The 25639-nt window shown below is 36.6% G+C and overlaps 1 protein-coding gene and 1 pseudogene across 1 annotated transcript in view; both read right to left on the reverse strand.

Annotated features, from left to right (window-relative positions):
* Positions 1 to 25639, reverse strand: part of LOC109093089 (protein mono-ADP-ribosyltransferase PARP15) — a 619635-nt gene that overhangs the window by 110397 nt on the left and 483599 nt on the right. The gene's annotated exons all lie outside the window — the stretch shown is intronic.
* LOC122137787 lies at positions 2476 to 12964 on the reverse strand (annotated as a pseudogene).

Here is a 25639-nt window from a genome sequence, read left to right on the forward strand (position 1 = left end):
TCATCTTTAGGGGCGTGAAAATGTAAAATCCTCCATCCCAGCAATAAAAGAGCCATGAATAATAATTCATTCAAGAAAACATAATCTTCATTTGTCATTTTTGAAAAGAAATCAATCATTTTAGTGACTTTAAAGACTTTTAGAATGTTACAAAAAGATTTCTATTTCAAGATTTTCATATTTCTGAAGGATCATTTGACACTGAAGTCTAGAGTAATGGATGTTGAAAAATTCAGCTTTGTTCACAGGAATAAATTACATTGTTTTTTAAATCAAATAAAATGCAGCCTTGGTGAACACCAAGAGACTCAAAAACATTTAAAAATCTTACCAAGTTTTAGCGTATGTAAACGTTTATATATTTAAAAAACCACTTTTAGAATTGACCGCCACCCCCCCCACTTTACAGTAGAATATAAAATTTGCCTTGTGCCATTGTCTGATGGTACTGTGTGGATTGAGACAGGAAGCAATTTAAAAAAAGGCCTTTGAATGTAAGCTCTAAGTGTATGCTCCGACACGTTCTTGACAGAGTCGAATGCTTTTCCAAAACCCAAAAAATCTGAGCAAAGGCTAAAATTTGTGGAGTAGCTTTTAAACTGCAACATGCCTCTGCATGCACATCATCAAAGTGCGAAAAAGGGAGCAGAAAACATGTATAAGGGCAAAAAAAGAATCTCTGAAAAGTTCCCCGATGCTGAACTTATGTAGGTGTGAATGAAAGCTGAAACTCTGAGCGAATACGGTTAGGAGTCTGGAGGCGTCAAGGTCGAAACCGTAGTGGTGACCCGGGTCACGACCCAAAACAGCTCTGCTGTCGTCATTCGATCCCAGAGGACACTTGGCTTCCTTTTTGACATGTGAGAAAAGAGCTGCCCTTTTACAGTGACCTAGAAAAAAAAAAACTAGTTTTCTATATGTCAACTTTAACCTCAGCCATGAAAACACGGCAGAAAACAGTCAGATAACACCAGCAAAGGGCAACCTCACCCCGCCCTCCTAAGTGATTCATTCCCCAGACGAGAGCTTCCTGAAGTGAATGTGTGCTGACCTTTCCTCAACCTCACACTCCAAGTGTAAAGATCCGTCTGCCAAATAAAGAGGAGCGCAAATGTGTCAGTACAGACCGTGTTTGAGCCCCTCTGAGTCATTCTGACACATTCTTCACATTTAGCGTTTAAGAAAAAATTAACAAAAAATCTGCATTTTGGTCAAAGAGCTATATTACACAACCCAAATGTAATCAAAAAAATGATTCAAAAAACATGTTCACCTGATATGAAACATGTCCAGGGTCTGTATACAGTATATATAAAGATGACAAAGCTTACTTTATGAATAATTATGTGCTCTTTATTTTATTGCTAAACTTTTGCTTAATTGCATAATTTTGCATAAACATTTCCTGATAATTAAGCAATTTTTCCTGATAGATGAGCACCGTGACTCATAATATACACATTTTTATGAAACCAAACAGCTCGGAGAAAAAGATTAAAATGCCATATTGATTTAAACGTTTTAAAATTAATATTTTTGAAGCCATGTAAATTACAAAAGTCAATTTATATTTAATAACATTCAATTTTGTATTATTTATTTTTTCATATTTAAACTGAAAAAACTAGGTTCCAAGTGCTTCATTATTATAATTGTAATTAATAATCCTATAAAAAAAAAACCTGTCTAAATTTCACCCTCTGTGCATCTTTCTCATTTGTACATGACAATGTTTACCTTTTAAAAACTCATACAACTGAATTTTATTATATTTCTGTACAGCACACAAATTAAGCATTGCCAACATTATGGCTTTCATTTAAAGCAACATTTTACCCCAAAAATAGCTTTTCTTTGCTTGTCACACCAACGGGCTGATGGATTTTATAATTTAACACACAATCCTTTCTAAACTGACTCATCATCTCAGGGCATTATAAAAGTCTAACCATAAAACACAAAATTTGTATGTGTAAGATGTGATGAAGGGTGAAGCGATCTGAACATTGGATTCAGGGTAAAACATTCCTTTAAAATGTGAACAAATAATCCAGACATATCATTTTATTCATGAGCGAACACAAACATTGGCTTTCGAAGTGATGCAATCAGAAGAAAATCAGCAGGAGCCTCTAGAGAAGCTGAAGCCCCGTCAACAATCATCCAGGGACAGACACGTCAAAAGATCAAGCCTTCACGAATGAAAGACTTCTCAAGTCCTTTCATGGCTTTAGACGCCTAAGAGAAATTAAGCTGGCGACTCTTGGACATGAATCAACAGACAGTAAGTTCCTTCGAGGGTTTGTTTGTGTGCGTTTGTTCTGATCTGGGTCCTCTCCCTCGGCTACAGATTCAATCTCATTATTATCGTTCCTCTCACCAAAAACACACTGTCCACTGAAAAGGGGGCCGGTGGCCTGAACAAACCCCTCCCAAACCCCTCCGTTCGATGCGCATCTGTACCGCTATTTTCAATCAGTACATCTTCTGTCGGCTTGGCAAAACAGCCTCCTTCAGGAAGGAGAAGATGAGCAGGATGCCTGAGCGCTTGCCCCGCTTGCCTTTAGTGAAGTAATTTGACACCACATCATCTGAAAACACAGAGGAACAGGAAATAATGGATAGTGCTTTAAATTACAGTATATTTTTATTATATCATAACATACACATTGTTATGGAACACCCACAAAAAACCTATTAAACTTCAACCATAAATGATACCATGTTGTTAAAAATGCACATGTTGACTAAATTACAAAAGAACATCTATTTATATTTTTTTCAAATGCATATATGAATATTTTCTGAAGGTATGTGAATAACAAAAAGCAAATGTATTTTTAATAAAATATTTATTTCATTTTATTTATTTAGCATTTTTATGTAATTAGACAACTGAACAATAGAAAGTAAAATCGTTATATTGAATATTATTTGAACGGTTTTATGAATTACAAGAAAAAGCTTCCCCATTTATTTTTAATAAAATATTAATTTTATATGATTTCATTTATTTATAAATTTAATCAGGACTGAAAACAAGTGTGTCACAAAGTAAAATGCTTTTTTTGAATATTTCGAAGCTATGTAAAATGACAAAAAAGCTATGTATTTTAATAAAAAAAAATTTTATTACTTTAATTAGACTCTTAAACAATATTCAAAGAAATGCTCATTTAAATATTTTTTTGAATGTATATACAGCTATATGTATATACAAAGAAGCAAATTTACTATAATATTTTTTATTTAATTACACAAAAAAACTATGTTCAAAGTGAAATGCATATTTGAATATATATTCAGGGCTTATAAATGACCAACAATATTTTAATAAGTTTATTCATTTTATTTACACTAAAAACAATGTGCATATTTGAATATATTTGAAGACATATACATTGCAAAAAAAGCTAATTTATTTTTAATTAAGTTTTTTTTTTTTTTTTATATATATTTGACTGATCCTACTCCTGTTTATGACTGTAAAAACAATTCTTGAAAATGTATATAGATTTCTACCATTTTAATAGATGCACCGGTAAATCCCTCACCCCTGTAAGTACAGTACATAAGCATATGTGCTCACATAGACTGTAGGAAATCACATTAGCTAAGGTCAGATAGTCACTCACCTCCCTGCTGCACAGTGGATGGAAGAACATTCTCCCCAGCAGAGAGCGAAACAAGACAGAAGGAGAACGGAATCACCCACAGACATCTAGGTGATACGCTAGAACCTGAAACACACCACATGCATTAAACCTTGGACATCATTCATGCAGCAGCATGTATGTTGTTTCAGTCTGTAAAATAAAAAAGAGCCTACCTCAGAGAAAGGATAGTACTCCTCCGCAAAATACTGGAAGGCCATATAGTGGTTTACCACAACCAGTGCTGCAAAAGAGAGCAAAGCTACAGGTGAGAGGAGAGCACAAGCACAGAGTCCTCGTAAAGTACATATAAACGACCCTCTTCATCACGCACCACTGGGGGACAGGATGGAAGTTTGGTGAGGGTCAGCCATGATGTATGGAAACGTCTGCAGCAGACCGAAGTAAACCAGGTTGGTGAAGAAGAGACCCACTCCGATCATGAGCGTGGGGAAGCCCTCGAATCAGATAGAGTCCCACCAGCACCGCTGTGGAGAACTGAGAGAGGAGAGTACGAGTTTAGATGAGACGTGACGCATGTGTGACGCAACATCACTAAAAACTGGTGCAATACGTGTCTGAAGTACTGTTAGAGGGAAGACATCGTGACTATGATGGCTTACTACACTAACCCAGGATTTTAACAAATGCACCCATACTGATTTTCTGCAGGCTCTCAGAACTCGAACCCCATCTGCCTAGGTCCTTGAGAACTACAAGGTATGGGAAGGTATGGGGAGTGAAAGCATTTGATAGGCTGGAGGTGGACATACCTCTGGTCTGTTTTGGATGGATACGGACTTGGCGGAGGCTTCGTGAATGATATGATGAAGGTCTTGTATAAGAACCCCACGGCTTCTGTGGTAAAAACTAACAGAGTGCATTCTTTACCCCTTCAGTTTACAAGAGAGGCACAAGACAAGGGTTCCCTGTCTTACCTCCAATGGTATTTGCGTTGTCGCTCGAGCCTCTAGCGCTATTGATAAGACAGGAAAAGTATTTGGAAAGGCTCCCCTTGCATCCAATTATTGCCCGTCTCTGATCTTGAATTTGTCTGGGCACTTTACCTCATGGATGTACGGGAAGGTTTTGGAGGCTACATCGAAGGGCTTAGCTGTACAGCGTTTATGGGAAAGAGATCATGTGAATTGGGGTCCAGCTTTCCACTCGTTTTATGGGACATGGCCGAACACATTCTCACTCATCAAGAAATCCAAACATTTTGTCACAGAACCTTTTGGACCCCACTGAAAAGACATCATATTGACTCTTCATTCAGCCCCTTCTGCAATAACGGTTCTCATCAACAACTTGGAACCTTTTTTCACATGATGTGGGAATGTGAAAAGGTCAAAAATGTTTGGAATGCGGTATGTTCTGCCTTATCAAAAATTATTGAGCCCCCTATACTGGCGATCCCTGCTGTATTACTATTGAATGACAACTCCGCGTTTAGCTTTTCTAAGTTGCAGAAATGGTTTGGCTTTCCAGTTTGACATCTGCAAAAAAAATGTTAGCACGACACTGGCTTCCTCAACATACTTTGGATATGTACAAGTGGCTGATGCATCTTCAAGACATTATGGTGTTAGAAATATCCACGGCTCGGGTGAATATGGCTCAACTTTCTACATTACAGACCAGGATTAAAAGCTGCCGAGAAGATATCCAAAAATATTACACAGAACAATGACAATGATTTTTTTTTGTTTTGTTAACTCCATTATGTATTCAGTGTGCTTTTATTCTGACTTGTTTGCAAATTAAAAACAACAAAACAACAAATGCATGTGATTCTTACTTGCAAAACTAGACAAAGACAGTTTAAAGAGACAGTATGACACTCTGGTCCTCAGATGTGGTTGGAGTTCCTCCAATATTAGTCTATGCAAGCATTACTAATAAGGCATGCTTTATGCAATCCCATGCCTGCCAAACTAAAGTTTACAAAGGTAATACTCACCATAATCATGTATTTTATAATGCGGCTGGTGGAGACTGTGTACTCCTCTATTAACTCTGCCAGATAATACAGGCCTGCAGCTGGAAAGACAAATAGCAAACTGAGGAAAAACTACAAACAGACTGAAAACAGTACACGTAACCCTTCACTTAAAGCCTTTATGTATAATGCATTATAAAAGTATTTAAGTGTACATTATAATGCATTATATCTTTTCATAAATAATTGTAACTTTAAGTTAAAATGCATTACAATATTTGCAGATTCCTTGTTCCATCTGTAATTGGTTGTTTGTCATGTGTTTCAATGCATTATACTTTCTAAAAACGTATCAATTTATAGTATGATAATGTAATTTTACCATTATTCGTGGGATCCCAGGCTGCATTATAAGGTGCATGCATCAAATGCTTTTGTAATGCATTATATTTAAATGCTTTAGTGCATATTATGTGTTCAACAAACATGCAAGATCATGACAACAAACATCTTAATTAATTCAAATGGTTTCAAAGCAAATATCTATATATAGAGTAAACACAGGTGTATAAATACTGCTGCTTTGTCAGGTTGCCAAATTCTCAGCCACCATTATTAATACAACTGCCTACGTGGACAGAGACATTTGTACTCTTTTTACGACACTGCCCACAATCCGCATGTGCCAACCACTAAAAGAGAGTTGAAAAATGGCCATCATTCATTTGCTACAGACATTACAGTTCATTTAAAGCTGAAGTGCCAAGCCATGCATGTAACTTTCGGCCCCCGAATGGATGTTATGTAAATGGGTGGAGCAATTACAAATCAATGCAATCCTGTATAGTGCAACACCACAGTGTGAAAGATAAAAACAGATGCAAGCCTGAAACACAACGAGCTTATCAATTATTATGTACAATTATTTTAGACAAAAAGATATGACCTGTGTTTTGTTTTAGCTCAGCCCACTGTTCTGTTTTACATCATTTTTTGCCATAGGCTGCTATTAATTGATAATAAACAGATATTTTATAGATATTAAGGCACAGGAGTGGAGGGATTTCTTCGGCGGCGTCAGCAAAAGGAGTTAGCGGCTAACAGCGGCGACATAAAACTCACCGATAGCGAGAGGAACGAAACATATCTGCACCACCATCGACAACCAGCTGAGTAAATAAATAACCACATCTTTTTCAAAGGGCTAGTCGAGCAAATACGGGACTGGTAAACAATAAAGGAGATGGTGTGTGTCTCCGCTGCTAGGCTAACAACTGAGCTGGTCAAAGTTTCTTCTGCGGCTTCCTCCAGACGTAGCGCGCAGCTGATGTGGGAGTCTGAACGCCAACAGCGCCACTCAGACTGGAGGCGGTATTGCACCGGTGAAATAACGCAAATGAGAGTTTGAGATTTCTGTATCGATTCTACACATATTAATTAATTAATAAAATTAAAAATAAAATTAAAAATCTATGTACATAGATTCCAGCTCTGTTAACATGCGAACATTTTCTGAACCAGTTAGGTGCATTTATAAATTAAATTAAATTGAATTATTATACTTAAATTATATAATAATATTTAATTAAATTAAATAATTAATAATGTAGTGATAGTCTAAAAAATATTAATCAAATAAGAAAATGTCTATGATAGAATACAGCTCTGCTAATTTATAGATAAAATAAAATAAAATAATCTTTCTAGATAGATTAAAGCTCTGCTAACACACCAATTTACAGTAGGTGCGTTTATATAAAATAAAATAAAATAAAATAAAATAAAATAAAATAAAACATTATTATTATTTTTTTTCCATGAGAAACAAATTCAGTCAGGGTATAGACAGGCAGGCAGACAGACATTTAGAAATAAAAAGGGGGCTTTCCAAGGACCTCACAAATTTTGAGGTTTTTTTACACTTGTTTTGGTCATGCATATTATATCCACATCTACACATCTCTTCACCTTCTGCCTCACATAAACACATGCACAGGATGTACCACACACCCAAATCAGACACCTGTTCAGTTTCTGGGGAAAAAAACATGATTCTTTTTATAGTGTTTGTATGATGAAAAGCTCTCTTGGGTGAGAGGAAATCCGTACAGAATGAAATGCTTTTTGAAAAGAGAGAAGCAAAAGTGAGTGAGAGTGGAAAATAATTGTACTCCATTTTACAATGCTTTTATCAAAAGAATAGGAGTTGTGGAGGTGTTAGGAGAAAAAGGCTGCCCTTTTCATTCCAGCCATTTCCAGATGGACGGCTTAAACTCACCTAAAGGCTTTGACACTGACAGCACATACAGCGACTTAGAAATATATTCTGATACTTACCTAATATGGCTGTTTTTACAGTTTTATTTTTAAAAAATAATAAAAATCAATAACAATTTATTTACAAAGACATTATGTTAAATTTTTTTTACTAAAAACATCATATTATTCAGCCAAGGTAGCTTAAAGTCTTAAAGCTAGCTTTACACACTGTTGCACAAGTATTTGACCCCCATGTGTTCCAAGAGATAGGCCACGTTTTTACTATTTGATTAAAACCTCATCAGTTTGATTATGTGCAGGAAATTGATTACAAGACAAGGGCAAACGTGATGAAGCATGTCTGGAGAGTAGTGACAAGTTCTTGTGGCGTAATCCCAAATAACAGGCCAAAATAAACAAAGTTATGGGTCAAAAAGGACCAAGAGGGGCCGTGACTGCTTTGAGTTAGAAGCCGGTATCTCAATTCCAAATGGAAACCAAGGGTTGTATTTCCTATCCGGTTTTGTTGGCGGGTAAACTCCTCACTAACCTGAACAAAAGTACCAAGAATGCCGTTTTTTACCAAAAAAAAAATCTTTCTGCCTTTTTCCACATCAATAATCCCAAATTCCCAGAGTCAAATTTAACAAGGTTATGGATCATAAATATGACCGAGATATGGGGACTTTGAATTACACTTGAGCCAAAGCCTTGATCTCAAGTCCAAAATGAGATCCTCTGTGGCATATATATTAACCGTGCAGCCGTAGAAACCTGAACAACAACTGTACACGAATGACACACATAATAACCCCGCAGGGTTGCCATGATGGTTTTATCGAATATAAACCAAACTCACATTAAAAGTCATTTGAATTTTAAATGCTTTTAACAAATGGCAAGGTCTGGTTTTGTAATTCAGCAAAATGAGAGAACCGATCAACAGTCACCAACACGACTGTGGCTGTCAAGCATTCAAGAAAGTCCAGTCTTTTAATGGAAGAATGTACACCTCAAAAGCACATAAGGACCAACACAACAGCAAACGCCGCAGGAGTGCAAAAGAACAGACAGACTGAGTCTGGGCAGAAAGCAATGTCTTTATTTTCCTTCATAATTCCACTTTTTGAATGCATTGGGGTCCTTGGTTTTTTTCATCGCACACGAGTTAACAACAGGTTAACGCGTTTATTCAGCTTCGTGACATTTACTTTAAATAAAATTTGCAACAACATTCCATCTGGCAGAAAGGAAATGGTTTTTCAAGTCAGACTTAGTTCAAATCGCGTTTCTCCCACAATGGCAAGAAGGTCCGACTAACAGAACCTCCAAACCTCACTTTGTTCCCATAGACGGGACTCTTGATGCCTTTACTTCGACGAGAATTCTCTTCTCAACGGTTTTTCGGCTGAAGTCTGCGGAGCACCAGGGCGCTTCCACTCTCTCTCCCTCCCGCCAGGCGAAGAGTTACAAGACGGGACAAACACGCGGCCGGGTGGATCTGCGAGTGGGAGAGGCGAACATTATAATGCAGCTGCGCACGCAACAAACATTCATAACCAATCAATAACAGAGGAACAGGCTGCTGTGTAAGCAACCACTGTGAAAAAAACAATTTGATGTCTCATTGAAGCCTCTGATTGCGGATTAAAAAAAAAAAGTTGTCATTTGACACAAGAGGCCACTACTAAACTACTCATCAAAAATCCTTTTTATCCCACTATGTATCTTTTTACAGTAAAAAAAGATCTACAAGATTGTGATAGATAACTTCTACGGAGAAGGCAAAAACTGGCGTATTAACAAACTTGTTTTCAGAGAGTGGGTGTTACTTTAAACATACACCAGCTCACATGGGCATCAAAAACTATTTTTATTTATTGATTTATCCACTTTCAACAGAGCTCTGGCCATTTGGAGGTCTAGCCTACTAATTAACACTTTACGTAAAAATGTCTACCTAACTAAATTAGCTTTTTTTAAGTTTTTGCGTATCATTTGTTTGTTAAAGTAAGGTTAGTCAGTTAACAAATAATTAATAATACACAGCGCAGGTTTTTGCTATATGTTGGGCGGCAACTAACTTCAAGGCGATAGGGGAGTAGGCCGTTTTAAAAAAATAATAATATTACAAAATCTATTTATTCTTAAATATTGCATTTTTAATATTTAGCAGAATCAAATCTCTTTATTTTATTTTCAGAAGGCAATTGCAGAATTTAGCTGAATGTGATATATATTATACGGGAACTTGGACATTTCATTGTATTTGCGTAACTTTTTAGGTATCATGGTGTGTATATATATACTGTCACATACTATTTGTAGGAGCTAGTATGCATTTTTTTTTGATGTATACTGATTCATTTTCTTTTTCTGCATTATCGTGGGACGTGTTTAAAAAGCCTCATATAGGGACAGGTGTTTGCGGAATTAGCCATGGGCCTATAAACAACTGTGCTTACATGCATCATGATGGTTGTTCTGTATGAAATAAATCTATGTTTAAATTTTGTTATCTGTCCCCATTCAAAATGAAAAACCAATTAAATAAATAATAATGATATATATATACTATAGTAAATCCTAGTACAATTCCTCAGTATTTTTTACGAGATTGTACACATTACATCTCAGGGGAGTAAAAGAGATAAAATGAAATTAAGGCTTAAATGAAATATAAAACTTTGGCTAAAACCAAAGTGGACCATCAACAGATTAATAGGGTATAAAGACTACATGACGAAAGATGTTTTTCTAATTGTTAGCTTCTACAACGGATTTTGCAAATAAAATTCAGAAAATTACCGTTTCTATTACGATAGATAACTTTCGAGACGAACAGTTTTGGTTAAGCTGAAGCACATTTAAATGCATCAGCAGTTCAAATGATGCTTTTCAGGCCTTTAGTAAAGAGTGCTAATAGAGTGAGTGAGTGTGTACGCTCACCTGTGGTGTCTGTGTCTGTCGTGAAGAAGGTACGGTGGTTCGCCTTTTTCATGCCCATGTGTCACTCGCGATCCTTCTCGTGCAGACAGCCGGTGTGACTCATGTGTGTGTTACATCGGTACTCTCGCCTCCCCAACATTACGGCTGATAAGCTGTTTTTAGATTCCACCCGTCGAGGGCCAGGCATCCTCATGCCAATCATGAAAGTGAACCAGAACTAAAGTTACCTTAATACAATCAAGTCATGAGAGATCATGCATTTTCCTGGGGTTAATTAAGAGGATGTTTTCCCTAAAAACTGCCGTAATTATGGTTTTAAAAATCATAAACAGCACCTATTTATAGGAATGGATGCAAACCAGTAATATGTGACCCTGGAGCACAAAACACAGTCTGAAGTCGCGGGGGGGCAAATGTAGCATAGCCAAAAACACTTTGTATGGTCACAAAATTATGATTTTCTTGTATTCTTCGCAAAAATCATTCGGAATTTAGGTAAAGATCCTGTTCCATGAAGATATTTTCGTAAATTGTCCTAACGTTAATATACCAAACTTACTTAACAAGTTACCCATGTGTAATAAAAAAAAAATAAACAATGACAGTTAACCACTGAAAGTATACTGTAGTTCACTGAGTACACACGATTCTGATACTTGAAAATTCAGGATTATGCCATCACGGAAAAAATAAATTAAAAATTCATATATATTCAGTCACTGTGATGGAAAATAGTTGATTTTAAACTGACAATACTATTAACCATTTGTGAACGCATTTTCAGTCAAATAAACTATCGTCTGACGAGCAAATTTTTTGAAACTGATGGGTTGGCGGCATATAAAAGATTGGCACCCAGATTGGTTCCTTATATGAAACTATATGTAATATGGTATAGCCACTAAGGATATTTTAATGTCAACTTGCAAGCAGCTAGTCTTTGAGTTATAAAAAGAATCAGTAGTCCATATTTAAAAGAGATCTTCATTTTCACCCGCATCACCTTGCCAATTCCAACACAGATGTATTTCAGCTTCTTCAGACCTATGCCTACGGTAATGTCAATTATTTCTGATTAATACTATTTTGTCATTTCTGAACGTTACCTTCTAAACAACATATTGCCGCAAGCAATGTGTAAAGTAGTTAGCCATGTCACTGAACACACATGACACTTACCCATTGAAACCCTCCACATAACTTTAAAATGCAACAGTTCATGGTTGCAGGAAGACTGAGGACCAGAATAATGTGTAATTTGTAAACTAAAAACCATGTTGAAATAGTTGCAGATACGAACTTTCCATGCATGTCATCCTCTAACACAGCCTCGAAATGAAACAAATGTCAAATATTTATTTCTGTTTAAACAGGCCTATATTTAAGGCATGTCTATAACATAGGTGTATTTTGTTATTTCATTAAAATCGATGTCCTATTGTGTGAATCATACATTGATGCGCACATGCTCATAGGATTTTTCCTGTCACACGTTCCATTATTTTCATATACAGACAGTGTTGGCGCCTCACTGTACAATTTTATGTTCGGCAAAACATGTAATAATTCACCAGTGACAGACCCACCTGTGGGGTTCTGAGAATAGGTTTGAGGAATAATGCCTTTCTTGATTCTTTCCATCATTTCATCCACAGCTCTGGTCTTCATACCCTCTGTAATGTCGCGGGTTCTGTGAGAAAATCAACACAGTATTCATCGAGGATGAAAGAGCAGTGCTTGCTTTCTTTGATTCAACTTCAACTTTTAAATGATTGTATTGTTTCCTCCTGTCTGCCGTGTTGATTTTGCTTTTCACTAGTACAGGTCAGATGTAAGGTATGATTGTCTTACTCGCAGTTTGAGTGGCGTTGTTTTCTCCCTTCTTTCTGTTCCTCAAATCCTTTAATGGGCTAAAAAATACCATGGGTTTAATTCTAATCAACTTTTGAAGACTTTGCATGTATAGTGTATTTTTTATGGTTGGAATATCTCAATATTTAAAGGTGCTGAAGACTCACTCGGTGACAGCTGAAGATGGAGGAGGAGGTGGAGGAGGAGGAGGAGGAGGAGGAGGTGCTGGCAGCTCCAGTGATGGTGGATCAACTGGATTTTCATTGGCCTCGTTCAGCTGGATAGATTGAATGGAAGGAAGTTGCTCCATCTCTTTCAGTTTATCCTTGAGCAGCTTGACTAGTTGCTTGAAATAAATGATTCAAATTGCAATCAAAATATCATTTATTTCATAACAGCGATAGCTCTTTCAAAGCTCGAGACATAATGGAGATCTCAAGCATGTCTAAGCATCAGGTTATATTACTCAAACTGTCTCTATTTCTACTGTCTCTAATAAATGCTATAACATAAAATGTAAAAGCAGCTTTGGTCATTTAGTCTTAGAAGAGAATAATGAAAGATGCCGTTATATTATATGGAGACTTTGAGTGCAGACTTGGCCAACATGAGTTTGAGACATTGTTGAAACGTTTTTTTTATGACTCTAGATGGACGTGACCTTTTCTCAGCAGAAAAGCTCTGAGATACAACTCTGTCTTGGTGAAACAGCTGAGATCTCATGTGTGCTTTGCCTTGCCTTAAAGGGGGCTCTTTTTTATATAATATATTATATTTTTTTAAATAAGACCTACTTTCCTCCTGAAGTCTTGGTTACAGATTGTTTTCAGAGTCTCTGAGCTGAATCTCAGTCTCGCTTCTCTCTTTCTCACTGATCTCCAGCTTGGTTCTTACTGCAGCCAGATCTGACAGAGAGTTGAGATCCTGAGCTGCTGTCTGAGACAGCTGTATAGACAGACACAATTAAAGCTGATTCAAATATCACAATATGACATTGGTTGATATTTTAGGATCGTTTCAATTGAAAATCCACAAGCTACCTCCACGATAAAGTAATTATTATAATAATAATTGATGTGTAAATATAAAGTTTGGTACAAGTATAGTGCAAATAAAAATATATATTACTTATTTACAGTTTTTATTCACCACATCTAATCAAGAAATGAAGTAAAGAACAGGATAAACTGGATCAGGAAATGATGCAATAGATTCAAACGTTTTCCAAACCACATAAGCATCACAATCTGAACACACCAGACTGGACACATTCACCTGGTTTTGGTAACAGAGTCGTATCTCTTCCAGAGCTTTGCTGATTTCAGTCACTTGACTCAGAGCCTGTTGTAGTTGTTTCTCAGTCTCTGCGTTCTGAATCTGTCTCTGGGTTTCCTGCTGTTTCACCAGCATCTGTAGGGAAAAAACAATCACTTGATCAATCAGTCTATCAGATCAGTCAATCAGTCTATTCAGAATAATTGTTTTTTTTTTTTTTTACAAGCCAACATTCAAAGTTAATTTTAAAGACCTTTCCAACATTTTATTGTATTTGTTGTGCTAAGTGGGTATGTTAATATTCATGCAGCTTAATTATCAGAAAAACTTTCTATTCAGCAGAACAAAAACTCACTAGAATTAGTTCAGTTTGGAAAAAACCCAAAATCAAACCATCCCATTTATCTCCTGAAATTTTATATAATAAGAAATATTGAAAAGCAGAAAATGCATGAGCAGGAAAGGGAAGTGCGGAGTTTGTCATGTGTTTTGACTCTCACTTCTCACCTCCATTCACTGCCCTTCATCTCGCTTCTGCAAGAAGCACGGACCTAAACCAATTAAACGCGACTTCTGCGGGGCAATTACAGGAAAAGTGCATGTGCTTACGAGTAAAACGGCCTCTTGTGTGATGATGGCCTGTATTTTCTCCCTTCGAATTAGTCCGGCCATTAGACTGGAAAAAAACACTGAACGTTGGAAAAAGATGAATGTGTTTTCAAAACACAGGGAAAACACACAAACGGAAGGGGTGGCGATAAAGAATGTCATTCAAGCTGTTGTGTGCTGTGCGGCCGCACATTCAGAATGAGTCTGAGTGGTGTGCGCGAACCGTCGGGGGTCCCTTTCACAGGTGAAGGCCCCTTGTTGGGACCCCCAAATTATGTCTCTGTCTTGCAAATGGGGAACAATATACACAAAGCTGACGAAAAAGGAAGTGTCAAACAAGGACAAGGGGTTTAAAGAGCTGCTGCCGATTTTCAAGCTGCAAAGTCTGCCATCTCAATGGGTGCCTAATTACCGCAGGAAGAGACAGAGGGATGCAAAGTACAGATGCCACTTTTAAGCCGGAGATGCTCATTTAGACTGAATGAACGCTAAACCTACAGAGCCAGCTGGACTGGCATGGTCAAAGATTGTGTGTTATCTCAATCCAGTGTTTTTTCTCGTCCTTTTCTTTCATCAATGCAGGTTCACAGCTGTGAGTGTGGAATTGACCGATCCAGCCCAAATCTCCCAAGGCCCTTGTACACACTTGAACAAATCGCAAGACACTAAACTTTCTCCCATCTACTATCTATTGATTCATTTATTGTCATGTTGTCAGCCAGGGCATGTTTACGCGTCTTACCGTCCCACCCCCATCCCATTATGAATTAGTTAGAATTTGTGTTTAGTGTTTTTTTGTTTTTTTTTTTTTTTTTGTTGTTTGGTTGATATGTTATATAGTATAGTGTTATTTGAAATAGGCTACAGTTATAAAAAAGATAAAAAATAAAATAAAATAAAAAACTTATGAATCGAGGATTTACGATGCTGATGACTGCTGAGCTGAAACGGCTAAAAACGCGTTATCAGTGTGAAGAGACCTCATCGTAGCGCTGGAGCGACCTTACATTTATTTTAAATAGGCCACTGGTAAACGGGTAAAATGTCGAGTCAGTGTTATGGATTTTCTTAACGCACACACACACACACACAATAATTTATCACAATAAAACCTTAAAAACCACACCGCTTCATGTTGGTCGCGCGCTTTTTAAACCGAACTGGTCAAATTCCAACACACTTTGCAGCGCGCGTGACTGAGTTGAAATTCGTCGAGCCGTGTTCTCTGTAAAACTACTGCTTACGCTTCGGATTTCGCGCAACATTTTTCTCAATAACGGACATAATTATAAAGGCTGACGCAGAGAAGAGCGGTTATCTGGGAGATTGCTAAATTTGGCCGTCATAAAACTTAATGTAGTGACTTCGCCGGGGAAAGCGTTCCATCAAGCGGAAGCGAGTCCACACTAGACTGAGCGAAAGTACATCGATGGCTACTCAAGTCAAGCGGAGTCCAGATTTACCGCTAAGAAATTGCTGTTTTTGTCAGCCTGTCACTGCATATTAGACGGCAGACGTCCATCAAGGTGGTTGAGGTTTTTAAACGCTTTATAAAAACCCTATAATATTAAATATAGTGTTATTTCCAGAGTCATCTGTTGAGTTATCTTCACCTTCCAGCCGGTAAACATAGGCTCTGCGTCGTGAATCAATACGAAACAGACTCGTGGTAAAAGAGATAAACACTTAAGTTAAATGCTCACAGACTAGAGTAAAAAGGCTTCAGACGCTGGTATTATTGAATTGACTGATCCCCTGCCACTTTTTGATATCCCATGAGCCTCTGCGAGCAGTTGGCGGTTGCTTGAAAGAATAAAATGGCCTTGTAAAGGTATTTGAAAAGTTAGTAAATTAATTAATACGCATTCCGTCTCTTAACCTATGATTACGATTTCTGGCGAAAAAATAAGCACATACATCGTCATACAAATACTTTGCATGTCCTGGAAATCAGTTTTTCTTCAAAAAATGTGTACTTTAGTTAACTACACTTCTGTTTTTCAATGATTTGTTTCCTTTTTATCGTGTGTGCTACTTCTTTCTATTGTGATATCTTTTACGATCTTGTGATGTTTTTCTGTTGCTGCAAATTTCAGCTTTTCAGCATTGTACTATTGGTAACTCAAAGCAACATGTTGACTCAGCATACACCTAAACTGCCCCAATGTGAGTCAGTGCCATGGTATTGTGTTTTGGCTATATATGATGTTGACAATGTTTTAAATTATGTTAGCGAGGTTGCCAATTTCCAGTATAATAGCGTTTACATAACGGAAACAAATAATTTTGTAGAAAAAGCAAGCGCGAATGTCCAACCCCCTAAACCTAACCTTTCAGTGGGGGACTAAGCAGATTGTCAAAAAAACTTAAGAATTAGATTGTTGCCCTATGGAGTCATAGAAATATCACATATATACGCAAAAAACAAAAAGTTTTGCTGAAAGAAAATAAAGTTTTGGCAAACAAAAATTAAAGTATTGAGGAAAATAATGCTTGCTTTTTGGCAAACAAAATAAAGAATTGCATAAACAAATGATAAATACCGGTCGCATGAAGCAATGATTTTGCAATACATATTTTCCAAATGGGTCATATCTACAATTTTATTTGCAACACTGATTTTTAATTCTTGCGCGTCAGTCTAGTTGAGCTTGCTCTCAATTTTTCCTGTGCGCTTTCATTTTTCTGCGCGGCTCGCGTTGTGGCGCTGTTTTTGACTGGGGTTGAGTCAATGGGCAGGGGCGTGTACAACTATGCCTCCCTGGAAGTGCGTCACATCGGCCCCGAGACGCAGCTCACATGATCCATCCAGGTACTGTCATGATGAGGCAGATGCAGGCTAGTGGATCGCTTCCTTTTATTCCTAGCATTAAAACATGCATGGGTTTCGTTTTATTAACTTTATTACCAATGTATAGGGTATTAGCAGCATTTGCTCAAGTTACTAAAGAAGTTGTTACCAATGGCCATCTTTTGTTTTCAATTTCCTCTCGATGTGCACGTTCTTTTATGGCATTAAAGTTGGCTTGACGTTGGACGTTCGACTATTCGCAAATCTAGGGACCCGTCTCTAAAGTTACATGCGAAACTACTATACACTTCTCTAACGGCCAAGCTCTTCAAGGCGATGACTAACAGTCATGAAAACAACTGTTAACTGTTCATGTCCAGGTGTCAACCTATATGCACCACCTTTAGTATTTTTTGATAATTATTAAATAACCTGAAATCATTGTAAATATTGCTAGTTTCATTACACTTTTCATTAAGTGCACGGTCCCTAGATTTATGCACATCAACGTCCAACGCCAAGCCAACTTATGCTGAAAGAGAGTGCACATCGAGAGAAATAAACAATAGATGCATGGGTAACAACTTCTTTAATCTTGGAGAGCAAACGCTGCTAATACACATATACATTTGTTATCAGTTAATAAAACCAAACCATGCATGTTTTAATGCTAGTGAATGCAAAGAAGTTTATCCACGCGCAAGAGCATGCATCTGTCACCGCGACAGTAACCTGATCAGTGACTGCAGTCTCGGGCCGATGGACGCCACTTCCAGGGGAGGCATGTTGTACACACCCCTCCCCCTGTCCAAAACATCGTCCCCTCCACAAGTCTCCGAAAAGCAAATGAGGCGCACAAGGCAAAAGCGAATATGCACGCCGCAAGCTCAGAACTAGACTTGACCGCGCAACACCTAAAATCAGTGTTGCAAATAAAATTGTAGATATACCATGGAACATATGAATTGCATAAATCATTGGCTTTTCCCGCGGGTATCATTTATGTTTTGCAATTCTTTATTTTTTGTTGGCAAAAAGCAAAATTATTTTTCCTCAATACTTTTAATTTTTGTTTGCAAAACTTTATTTTTCTCTTTGCAAAACTTTATTATTTATTGCGTATATATGATATATTATATTGACTCCATAGTTTGCCATGAGATTTGTGTTGTGACCTCATATGTCAGAAGCTGTCTTAAACTTGTACATGCTCAAAACGGTTAACCATTATGGCTTTGTTCACACATAAACGAGAACTTTTCACAGGAATGTTTCAAGTCAGCAAACTTGAACCTTGTTAGCTGAATTTTTGGCTCATTTATTTTTTTTTTTGGATACCTATTCACTGAAACAAAAACAAATGTTAAATTAGCGATGACCAGGAAGAGATTATATTGTTTAATGCGGTCGCTGTGGTGTGAGTGGTGGGGGGTGGGAAAGCACCTATCCAAGAGTACCTGAGTGCAAAACACGTCGCATGCTGCCTGATTCCTTTTGCTCCATTTCGAGCTGAGGCATCATTGTAAACTCTTCTGTAACAGGCTGGGAGAATGGTTCACGAACACACAGAGAGTGAGAAATACCATGAATCTTTTTGATCTGAGGGTGCTCATTAATGGTAGAATTATATTCAGCTGACTCACCTCTCTTAAATTTTATTCAAAAGGTCTTCACTCTCTTGCTCTGCCTTTTTCTTGAGTTGTTGAGAGATTCTTTCAGATGGCCCTTTCTCTTCGAACCTCCACAACCCAAACTTATGAATAGGAATTAAGTGTTTGAAGTTTAGTTTTATTAATGTAATTTCAAATGTTTTCGGATTTTAACCTACATAGTATCAAAGTATGGCACTGACGAGGAGGACCCATAAAGTCCCTCTATTATTGAAGAAACACTGTGTAATAGTTGCCATTACCATGTTGAGGCAAAAAATGTTAAGTGTTTTATCATGAGAATTATGACCACAACTGATGCATGTATTCATATGCCAGACCACTAGGCCATTATACCTTGTCCTTCAAATTCCTCCTTCTCTTTCTTAAGAAAGCTCCAACCTGTTGCAGTGAGTTGAATTTTTTCTCTCAAGTAGGTAAATCGGTAACGGTCTAACAGATGACTGAGTAGTTCTGTACAAAAAGATTGCAAGAGAAAAAAAAAAAATTAGCCCAACAAAAAAAAAAAATCTTCATTTCTCTAATACTGGGACAGGGAATGTATATTATTGCTTTCTTTATGTAACTTTTTTTTTTTTTTGTTTTTTCATTTTTTTTTTAAAGGCTTGTTGTTATTAAAATTAGGCTACCTCTAATTTGATTTGGCTCATTTATAGAAGGTGGATCTTCACTGCTCTCTTCCTCAGAGAACGTTTCAGAGCTGGGATCAGCCTCTGGGTCCAGGGTTAGGATAGAGAAATTTTCTGGCATTTCTGGAATCAGGGGAAGTATAGCTTGGCTTTGCCTCTTTAATACCTTGAAATCTTTATTCACCTGTGGGTTCAAAAGTGTATAGCTTGGCTTTGCCTCTTTAATACCTTGAAATCTTTATTCACCTGTTATAATATTCACTTGCCCCTTTATTTATTATCACGTCGCTTGCCAATACAAAACAACTATTCTATATAATTTTAAAGGGTGAACAGTGTATGGCACTATGGCCAGGCCCCAATCTGTCCTTGAGTTGAACTCTCACTTAAATCAAGACTCTAGAAAGAAAACGCCAGAACCATTTTTGGTTCCCTAAAGAGCCTTCAGTAAGCAGTTCTCTTAAAGAAGCATTTTTTCTTACTGCAAAGAATTTAAAAATCAAAATTAACTTTTTTCCACAAAAAAAAGACACCTTTGTGGAATGGAAAGGTTTCATGGATTTAAAGGAACAGATAAACTGGCAGTTCGGTAAAAATGTACACACCCTCAGGCCATCCAAGATTAGTGGTTGACCAATAGTTTTTTTTTTTTTTTTATATATCAAACTCGTTATCTTGGAAAGCAGGGGGGCCGATACCTGACATAAAGCAGATATATATAAAATATATGTAAAGTATATATATATTAGTATATATATATATATATAGGTAAAAATGGCTTAATGGTTGATTTTTTCTCACAAACATGTATTTTTTTTCACTTCGCAAGATGTTTATTTATGGGCTGGAGTTGGTGTGGATCACTTGTGGATTATTGTGATGTTTTTATCAGCTGTTATCACTGCAGAGGATCCATTAGTGAGCAAATGATGTAATGATAAATTTTCTTCAAATTCTGTTCTGGCCGAAGAAAACAAACATCATCTACTTGATCTTGGATGGCCTGAGAGAGAGTAAAGTTTTAGTAAATTTAAAATTTTGGGGTGAACTTTTCCTTTAAAGGTTTTTCATGGAACCATAGATGTCAATAAAAAGCCTTATATTTTTTTAGAGTCTTGGATTAATGACTCAGTTTGGGAATGTCATAGCTTGTAAGCAATATAGGGATGTGAAGATAATCAGAACAAATATGAGCCGTTAGACTTGTGAGAAAGGGAAGTGGACCTACCTTCAGTGCAAAGGCCTCTGCAGTCTCCCTGCACGATCGCTCAATCTGAAACTGCATCTCTAACACATCCAGCTCCTTGAGCAGGTTGAGCAGAGGCTGAAAGTAGTTACATAAATCACGTTTGCACATTTTCAGTGACACTTTTAAGTAGTTATTCCACGGCTTAATTCAGTGACAGTGAAGGTCTCAGTAAGCTTTCATAGTGAGACTCTTCCAGTAAATGAGTTGAAATGTGAGGATATTGCGATTCAAAAGACCTCCCACTAATATCTCACCCTCCGTCATCCTTGACAGCTTTCATTCGCCTCATCTCGCTCGTTTCTCCAGAATCTCGCACTGTATATCAGATTATCAATGATAAAATAGTCATTTTTAAAACTTAATGGCAGAATAAATCCATTACTGAAATATTGGGCGAAGCACTTAAGCAAGTTTTTTGTTGTTGTAGCTGCAGAAAATACATTGCATACTAGCATAACAGGACAGATTTTTAATCATTTTTATGCAACTTTATATTGTTTGTTGAGGATCTCCAGAATTTTCATTCTCCTTATTTCCCATTCTCATTTATTTCCTCATATTGCATCTTGTAGCTGTGACAAGAGGAGGCTCTTACTATTTCTGGTATATGCAGTAAGAGTATTGTACAAAGCAGATTTTTTTTTTGCATTAGCAGATGACCAAAATGTGTTGCATTCAGTAGAGCTCATTGTGGTAGATGATCGTATCATAATATCCGAAATGTTTTAAAACACTTATCAATACTGCATGCTGTTTACATATTATTATTTTTTTTTGTTATTTTTTTTAAATAATGTACACTAAGGAGTGCTCTCTAATGCCATTGGCAGAAATGACCTCAATGTCCTCTTCCCTCTTCTGAAGACAGGGTGTTCTCCTCTTCAGAATTTAGGAGGCAACAGCTGAAGTTTTCAAGTTGTTCAACTGTTTTAAAACACATTTACAGTAGTAATAAAAGGCAGCCAAGCCATGTTTTGTATGACCATTTGTTTTATTACCCAGTAGACTAAAAAAAACATTTTGAGAGTTTAGAATGTTTTAGGCAATTTTTAAAGCAAAAGAAAAAAGTTAATGTATCCTACCTGAAATGATTTCGTCTCTTCAAAGATTCCACATAATTTCTCAAGATTCTTGTTACCCATCTGCTCTTCTAGATCCCTCTGTTTTCTGCGTCTGTCACTCTCGGTTTGACAGTGCACTTGGGAGGAAGAACTGAAAAAAACTAACTTTAGTGTGCCAGCTCTGCTTATTTCTTCCCATTTTGTTACGTAAAATATTGCACAAAAGTCCATTCTGCTTTGGGCTCTTTACTCGTAAACTGAGTGAACATGGACTATTTAGAAAAGGATGTGATAAAAAAACAATCATAATTTGTCGGCCTGAAGATGTGCTCAGCCCTGTGAAAACATGGGCAGCCATTAGTTTAATGACACAGTGTTATCTGAACAAAATTATTAAAAGCAATTTTTAAGCAAAATACATTTATGCATTTAGATGAATTATTTGACTTTTCCACTTGCAATCCTGAAATGGTTGAATTTTACAGTGTACACTCTATAAAAATGCTGGGTTAAAAAAAACCAAACTTGGGTATTTGGCAACCCAGCGCTGCTCCGCTGCCCTCCTCCTCAGACTGAGCACAACACCCCCCTCAGGTTACCAGATTGATGACACAAACAGGAAATGAGCGCACTTGACGTTTAATAAATAAATACGACTGTTTTTTGACAACTGGCAACCTGGGGTGCCCGAAATACAATTGGGTAAACTGGCAGTGGGCAGGTTCACCCCCAAAAAAAACAAACCAAAACAAAGATCCATTCCGGCCCTGCACCCAATGTTTTTTCTATGTATTATTTTTTTTTTCACATTTTTTTGTTTTTTTTTTTTTGTTTTTTTTTCAAAAGAGAATAACTGCTGTAACATTGGTTTTCGATAAACAAGTATGTTAACTTAGCATGTTCTTAAATATCTGAGTCAAACATATTATGGTAGTTTTTCTGCTTTAGTAGAGTTAAAAATCGTTTGTTAAAATTATTATATTGCTGGATTGAAAATGGGATGGTAATTAAAAACAACACACACAGAATAAACTATAGGCATCAGCAATAATCAAAAGATGAATATTTATTATTAAGCAAGGAACACTCATGGACAAAAAATACAAGACAAATTGAATTTATTTGGGAAAATACAGCATCGTTTACAATATTACATACATTTAAACTAATTTAACAAGCATTTTAGAAGAATAAAAAGGCACATTTAAAAGGTAGCGTTTTAATTTTTTAAGTGTACTTCAACCTGTTCTCTGTAATCGCTTATTACCAAAATATTGCTATTCTCGTGCTGTTGTGTCGTCAAAATCTGAGCCGGTGAAGGGCCTGCTGTTCGCGGGGGGAACTGCAACTTTAGGACCGTGGCCACGCGTTTCACTCGTAGCTGAGAGATGGTGTGACTGACATCCAAAACCTGCCCAAAAACAAAGAGTACTGAGATTAGAAAACATATTTAACATCAAATTAAATTACACAGTAGTATAACAAATTAAATCAATTTCTGTTATGCAAGGCAAAGGCATTTTCTAGCGCGAAACGACCGCTGCTGACGTAGCTGACATGGCATCTTGTCCTTGTGTTGCATTGCATAAAATAATATACTTACACCACATTAAAGGCTCTTATAAATGAAATAAAATGTATACAAACCTTTATTTCCCAGAGAGAGTGCACCAATTTGGTGGCGGTGGCACTGAGAACCGCTCTCTCCTGCGGTCTCAGCAGCTGCTTTGTTGAGAAGTTTCATTGGAGACAGGGTCAACCCAGCGGTTAAGGTACTGGAGTAATAAAAAAATTAACCCAGCGTTTTAAAATGACCCAGCACCTGCATTGTATTATAATATTTTATATTATATTGATTTATTAATATTAAAAATAACCCAATAAAATAACCCAACAAGCTGAAACCAGCATTTGGGTTAAAAAAATAACCCAGCAACTGGGTAAAAATATTAAAAACAACCCAATAAAATGACCCAACAGGCTGAACCCAGCATTTGGGTTAAAAAAAATAATAACCCAGTATTTTTTTTTCACGAAGTGTAGAGGTTGTTAAAGAATCCAGTTGCAATGGCCAAAGGAGTGGCAATAATTAATGTTGGTACCAATGCTATGCTTTATATCGCTTAATTTTCTGATATCTTGGAACATGTTGATGATGAGCTGCTTCACATCAGTACCCAAATATATACAAAAATATCTATATGAAATTGCATGTTGGGTCATTACAATACGGCATTGGCTGTGTCCATATTCTTTTGAATTGTTCTGTTCCACTGGAAAAACTGTCTCTGGTCAAACCTTGAAAAGTGTAAATGCAAACTATGTAAAGGGCAGAGAGAAAAGTTGATGCAGTCTGGCATGTAACATTAACATTTATGCAGTTTTTTGTGATGGTCGTTAAAGTTATACACATCCAATATGGGGCCTTTGTGAATAGCACATAAAGACAGATCTAATTGAATTTTGATCGTATTCTATATAATAGCTTGCCTTGCTCAGTGTTATAGAGAGACGAGCTGCCAGGATTATGGATGTTGTTTCTTTATACACATTTTTCTAGTGATCGAAGGGGAACAAAACCAGCTTTATTATCTGATGATAACAGAGTTAGTCTATAGGCATTCAGCAGGCCATTGAAAATAATATGACACTATAGTGGATGCGTGAGCTGTTTATTATATGCCAAAAGTTCGACGGCTTCCCGCTCCTTCCCGGTCGTGCGTATGTGGAGTAAAGCAGCGCTGTTTTATCATACTAGAACATTTTGAAAGTTCTGTTTATAATGCTACTCTGCACAGCATATAAAAGAGTCTTGGTGTTTCCATGTTTTCTACAAAACAAAACCCAGAAATCCAGAAACGAGGGGTTATGACCGTCATTGGCAGGCGACACAATGACACTATGGACCACGGTTCGGGTCACTAGTTTTAAAATTTGCTTTAGAGGGGTTTCGTCTGGATTTTAACATTTCTTCTAAACATTTGGGATCAGGTAAGTACACAAGTCAGCAAAATATATAACACTGTTCTAGTGGTTTTTGGATATTTTTAATAAAAAAATCTTACATATTGTGCCTTTAACTTAAAAAATGTTAAATAGTAAAAAAAAAAAAAAAAAGGATTTCTTTGGTCATTTTATTAAATAGAAGTGTCCGGGATCAAGATATAGTTAAAAACTAGCCAGTGGAGACTGGGATTAAATTTAATATTTAATTGATAATATTACTAAGCAGTTTTAAAAGTCATCAGACATGCCCAACATTGCAAAAAAAAAAAAAAATTTTTTTAAATGTCTCACAAAAAGTAAAATATCGGCCTATCTATTTTTTCCTTTAATAAAGACTACAGCTGGATGTCCAATTTGCACAAGCAAGCATATGATATTAAGAATAATTGTAAGAATAACACTAAGAATAATTGAGAATAATAATTGTGTTTATGCTTTATGCAGGATCTTTAAAACATATAATCTTTAGTCATTATTTTTAATGATATAGTTAAAGAAACTACAGCGGGGAGACTGGGATGAATTTTTATCTTAACTACTTTAATACACTAAGCCATTTCAGTTTAAATACATTCAATTTCTATGACTGACACTCGAAAAAATATGAACTCGTTAAAGGTTCTCAGAAAGTACAATCATTTTTTTTTTCTCAGGCAGAGAGGAAAACACTACTGAGCATGTGCTAAATAAGTGCC

This window comes from Cyprinus carpio, chromosome B7 (assembly GCF_018340385.1).
Source record: "Cyprinus carpio isolate SPL01 chromosome B7, ASM1834038v1, whole genome shotgun sequence".
NCBI classification, from domain to species: domain Eukaryota; kingdom Metazoa; phylum Chordata; class Actinopteri; order Cypriniformes; family Cyprinidae; genus Cyprinus; species Cyprinus carpio.